We start from the raw sequence: 6,409 nt of genomic DNA, 5'->3' as shown, positions 1-6,409 counted from the left end.
TCAGTCGCCACAGGGGTACTGCACCTCAGATGAGGTGTGGTATCTCCTCTTCCAGGTAAGGATGGAGCGTCTCTCAGGACCCTACTTCACCACTCAACACTACACCACTCCTGTCCTGAAGGGGGCCTAAATGCACCAGGGTACTGCCCCGGCCCGGGATAGAGGAGATGGGGGGAACTAAAGATAGGGGGAACCATGTAGTGGGTGAGGGTGGAGGACACACTTTTAGGAAACACTTATTCTTTCATATTTAATCTACGGCCATCTTTAGTTCAAGGTCTTTGATTGTGATCTTCGTCTGTGATTGAGGTCTTCGTCTCTGATTGTGGTCATCCGCCAGAGTCCAGCAAAAGGCCGCAGCCGACTGAAGATACACGGTCCTCGTTCTCTGGCCTTGAGACGAGGAGCGGGTCAGAGTTAACCACTGTATCTACCCGGTCAAGGTCCTTACCTAAGAAGCCCTGGAGGGGAGCAGAGGAGATAGGCTCCACAGGCAAAAGGATCCCAGGGGGATACGGACGGAGCGGCCTACGCCACCTGTATTCTTTACTCTGGCCTAGTCAGAGGGATTCCTGCTGCAAGAGGGGTGACTGGTCCCCGATATCTGACTCTGTACTTCACGTCTCAGTCAGAAAAGCCCGGAGGCTTAGTGGATCCCAGAGGGATACGGACGGAGCGGCCTACGCCACCTGTATCTCTTACACTGCGTTTATCCAGTGGGACCCGGCCTTACACCACGTTCGTACTAGTGTTGAGCCACCCCCGCAGTGTTCGGGTTCGGTTCGGTTCGTCGAACACCGGGATGTTCGAGGAACTGTTCGTCGAACACCTTAGAACACCGTCGAACACCGTTAAAACCAATGGCAGGCAAACAAAAACACATAGAAACACATAGAAAACACCTTCAAAGGTGTCCAAAAGCTGACAAACTGCTCAGAAGACGCTTTCTTTAAAAAAGCCGGCCGGCAATTCAGCAGCGGCATACACCGGTACCCGACAATTTAGACAAGAAGGAATAGAGCCTCACACATAGATTAGATAGATAGAAACATGTCAGTCACATATATATGAAGTACAGTGACAGTGTTGCTTACTGTACTTGTCATTTAGTGTAAAGGATTTATTAAAAAATATAATAGTGTTTTCATGCACTGTCTCTTTAAAAAAGCCGGCCGGCAATTCAGCATCTGTACCCGACAATTTATAACAGACAGAATAGAGCTTCACACATAGATTAGATAGATAGGAACATGTCAGTCACATATATATGAAGTACAGTGACAATGTTGCTTACTGTACTTGTCATTTAGTGTAAAGGATTTATTAAAAAAATAATAGTGTTTTCATGCACCGTCTCTTTAAAAAAGCCGGCCGGCGATTCAGCATCTGTACCCGACAATTTATAACAGACAGAATAGAGCTTCACACATAGATTAGATAGATAGAAACATGTCAGTCACATATATATGAAGTACAGTGATAGTGTTGGTTACTGTACTTGTCATTTAGTATTAAAATAAAGGATTTATTATTAAAAAAAATTGGCGTGGGGTTCCAAATAATTTTAGTCTCTAGCGGAGGTTAAGCAGACAGCTGGGGCAGATGTTTGAAGCCTGGGAAGGGGGTAATACCCACGGAGCTTCCCAGGCTACTAATATGAGCCCCCAGCTGAATACATAGCCTTTACTAGCTATTAAAATGGGGGACCCCCCCAAAAAAATGACGTGGGGTCCCCCCTAATTTAATAGCTAGCAAAGGCTAGGCAGACAGCTGGGGGCTGATATTAATAGCCCAGGAAGGGAGCCATGAATATTGGCCCCCTCCCAGGCTAGAAACACCAGCCGTCAGCTGCCCCAGAAAAGGCGCATTCATAGGATGCGCCAATTCTGGCACTTAGCCTCGCTCTTCCACGCTGCCCTGTAGCGGTGGCAGGGGGTAATAGGGCTGGGGTTGATGTCAGCTTATAATGCCAGCTGACATCAAGCCCAGGTTAGTAATGGAGAGGTGTCTATTAGACACCCGCATTACTAACCCCATAGTCAAAGTTAAAAGATAACACAAACACCCAGAATAAAGTCCTTTAATTGATATAAAGACACAATCCTTTATTGTTCTAAATTAAACCATACTTACCATCACGCCCATTCCAGCTGAAGCCAACGATCTCCTGCAATAAAAGAAAAATAATAAAGCTGTTATGTTCTGCTACCAGAGCTAAGGAAAGAGAGGAGATCTGTCCCTACGATAGAACTCAGCTGAATCCCTACGATGTAACAGGGAACCTGATCCTGCGATCAGACCTGCTAAAGTCCTAAGCTAGTCTGTACGAAGACCTATAGATGTGGGGGAGGAATCCCTACAAGTACTAAGGACTGGGAGGAATATGGGACACCTCCTAACTGAAATAGTAGCAGACAGACGAACAAACAAAATATAAAGAACATAGAGGTCAGTAAACCAAGCAAACTAACAGAGCAAGACACAGAGCACAGGCTAGCTAGAAAGTAGAAATACAATGAAGTCCAGCAAAGCCAGAAGGGCGGAGCAGGATAAATAGGCCAACAAGGTCATGTGACCAGCAAAGGAAAAAAAACCTAACAGCAAGGTTCTAACAGTACCCCCCCTTCTAAGAGGATCCTCCGGATCCCCTAGGACCAGGCTTATCAGGAAATCTCCTGTGAAACGCTCTGATAAGTCTGGACGCGGAAACATCATCAGACCTCACCCAAGAGTTATCCTCGGGTCCGAAACCTTTCCAGGCCACAAGATACTGCAAACTACCTCTATACCGTCTAGAGTCAAGGATGCGAGAAATTTCATATTCCCCGTCCTCCACCACCGGAGGAAAAGAGGCAGAGGCGTCACCATCCGACACAACAGCTTTTTTTAACAGAGAGACATGAAAGACCGGATTAATTCTCCAGGAGGTAGGAACCTCCAACCTAACAGCAGATTGGTTGACAACCTGAAGCACCTTAAAGGGCCCTACAAACTTGGGACCCAATTTCTTAGAAGGAATCCTCAACCGCAGATTCCTAGAGGACAACCAAACCATGTCACCAACAGCGAACAAAACCTCCTGTCGTTTCCTATCAAAGTAGTCTTTAGATTTTCTGTTGGCCTCCTGAAGATTACCACGCACATCCGTCCAAACTCTTTCCAAATCACCGGAAAAATTCTCCTCCTCAGGCACGGCAGATCCCAACTTGGAGAACGACCCAAACGACGGATGTCTCCCAGAACAACAAAAAAAAGGCGAACAACCAGCAGAAGAAGATGTATGATTGTTCAGAGCAAATTCGGCAAGTGGCAGAAACTCAGACCACCCCTCTTGATTGTCTGCCACAAAACAACGCAAGAACTGCTCAACATCCTGGTTTTTCCTTTCTGTCTGGCCATTAGATTCAGGATGATATCCGGACGAAAACGACAAATGAATTCCCAACCTGTCACAAAAGGCACGCCAAAAACGAGCCACGAACTGAGGACCCCTATCAGAAACAATGTCAGTAGGAACGCCATGAAGTCTGACAATTTCCTTGACAAAGGCCTTAGCGAGAGTTTTAGCGCAGGGCAGTTTGATGAAGGGAACCAAGTGACACATCTTACTAAAACGGTCCACGACCACCCAGATGACAGTAAAACCCTCAGAGGGGGGAAGGTCAGTTATAAAGTCCATAGCCAAATGTGTCCAAGGAGCACTGGGGACCTCCAAAGGACAAAGCAACCCCGCAGCAGGAGTATGTGAGGACTTAGATCTAGCACATACAGTACATTGGCGTACCCACTTAATGACTTCCTTCTGCCATCCAGGCCACCAAAAACTGCGACCCACCAGTCTCTTGGTCTCAGAGATTCCGGGATGACCTGCCAACCGAGATTCGTGACACTCAACAAACAAATCTCTCCTAAAGGTCCCAGGCACAAACAACCTCCCATGAGGAGTGTTAGATGGGGCATTCTCCTGAGCTTTAAGAATCTCATCTTCCAAAACGGAGTCTAAAGCAGCTATCACAACACCTTCTTGTAAAATGTTTTCCTCTTTCTCAGCACCGACTATGGAAGAAAAACTGCGAGACAAGGCATCCGCCTTAACATTCTTAGTACCAGGGATGTAAGTAACGGAGAAATTAAACCGCGAGAAAAACAGTGCCCACCTAGCCTGACGGGCATTCAGGCGCTTGGCAGCGTCAAGATATATCAGATTTTTATGATCCGTAAGAACCTGAACGGGAAATTCCGCACCTTCCAAGAAGTGGCGCCAGTGTTCAAATGCGAGTTTAATAGCCAATAATTCCCGATTACCAATATCGTAATTCAATTCAGTCTCCGAAAATTTTTTTGAAAAAAAAGGCACAGGGATGTAATCCATCCCCGTTATCCTGAGACAATACTGCGCCAACCCCCACAGAGGAAGCATCAACCTCAACCAAAAACGGCCTAGTAACATCAGGCTGCATAAGGATGGGAGCAGAGGTGAACCTCTCCTTGAGATACACAAAAGCTTCAATGGCCTCAGAAGACCACTGAACCGCATCAGCACCTTTCCTGGTGAGATCAGTCAGAGGTTTGACAATACTAGAAAAATTTTTTATGAATTTTCTATAGTAATTGGCGAAACCCAAAAACCTCTGTATCGATTTCAAACCAATAGGCCTAGGCCATTCCTGCACAGCCTGAACCTTAACCGGATCCATCTCAAAACCTTTGCTGGAGATAATGTAGCCCAAAAAACTAATTCTCTGTACAGCGAACTCACATTTCTCCAGCTTAGCAAAAAGCGAATTGTCCATTAATAACTGTAATACCTCACGCACGCTCCGCCAATGAGACTCCAGATCTGGCGAATAAATCAAAATGTCATCCAAATACACAACCACATTTTTACCGATCAAAGGTCTAAGGATGTCATTAATCAGATTCTGAAAAAATGCAGGAGCATTAGTAAGACCAAAAGGCATAACCAGATTCTCAAAATGACCCACAGGAGTGTTAAAAGCAGTCTTCCATTCATCACCCTCCTTCATGCGCAACAGATTGTATGCCCCCTTAAGGTCAATTTTAGAGAACCACTTGGCCCCCAATAACTGGTTAAACAGATCAGGAATCAATGGCAGTGGGTAAGGATTGCGTACCGTAATTTTGTTAATCTCACGAAAATCCAGACAAGGACGTAAACCGCCATCCTTTTTTTTTACAAAAAAAAATCCAACCGCCACAGGAGACTTAGAGGGCCTAATGTGACCGGCGGCCAAACTTGTCTGTATGTATTCCTCCAAAGCCTTCCTCTCAGGAATAGTAAGGTTAAATAAACGACTTTTAGGAAGAGTCGCTCCAGGGACAAATTCAATAGAACAATCATAGTCTCTATGGGGAGGCAAAACCTGCGATTCCTTCTCAGAAAAAACTCTCCAAAAATCCTGAATAGGAACAGGCAATTCTCCCCTATCCAAAGCTGCAATACGCCCGTTACAACACTTGTCATAACATTTATGGCTCCAGGATTTAATTTCACTGGTAGACCAATCCAGTACAGGATTGTGACATTTTAACCAAGGCAATCCCAATATTACTGGAGAAGGCAAGTTATTCAACACTACCAAATCCAATTTCTCATGGTGAACACCATTAATAGTGAGAGGAAATTCACAGACCTTGAGAGTAATATTCTTCAAAGGGGAGCCATCCACAGAAACCACAGCAATGGGGGATGATAAAGGTTCAGGTTTTAAATTGAGTTTTTCCACGAATCCCCCATCAATTACATTCAGTGTAGACCCGCAATCAACAAACACCCGAAATTCCATTAATTTTTCCTGAGCAATCGTGGAAGCAGCTAAAAATACACCCTTGGAATTTAAACAGGCAATACGGGCATGACTGACCATTTTTTTTTCTTTCTTCATACGAAGCTCACAGCCTTTAATCAAATTACCAGATTTTCCGCAATAGAAGCACAAGCCTTTCGAAAAACGACGGTCTTTTTCTTGAGAGCGAGGTGCCACCGATCCAATCTCCATCGGTTCACCACTGTTAGTACACACATTATCATAACCAGAAACTGACATAGCAGAGGATTTGCTCTCATTAACCCTAGCACGCAGTCTTCTATCCACCCGTATAGCTAATTGCATAGCCTGTTGCAAATCCTCAGGTGTAGGATAAGCAATTAGCAGGTCTTTAACCCTTTCACTGAGCCCAGCAAGAAATAGACTTTTCAGAGCAGAATCGTTCCACCCTGTCTGAGTGGACCAACGACGAAAATGTGTACAATATTTTTCGACATTACCTGATCCTTGTTTTAAACGTCTCAACTCAGTCTCAGCTGATGCCACACGGTCAGGATCATCATATAATAGTCCTAAAGCAGTAAAAAAACTATCCACTGATCTGAAGCATGAATCACTAG

Source organism: Phyllobates terribilis, unplaced genomic scaffold (assembly GCF_046119375.1).
Source record: "Phyllobates terribilis strain yellow unplaced genomic scaffold, ASM4611937v1 Scaffold_7__3_contigs__length_470593459, whole genome shotgun sequence".
NCBI classification, from domain to species: Eukaryota; Metazoa; Chordata; class Amphibia; order Anura; family Dendrobatidae; genus Phyllobates; species Phyllobates terribilis.
The sequence above is the reverse complement of the archived record's forward strand: the minus strand, read 5'-3'. Positions refer to the sequence as shown.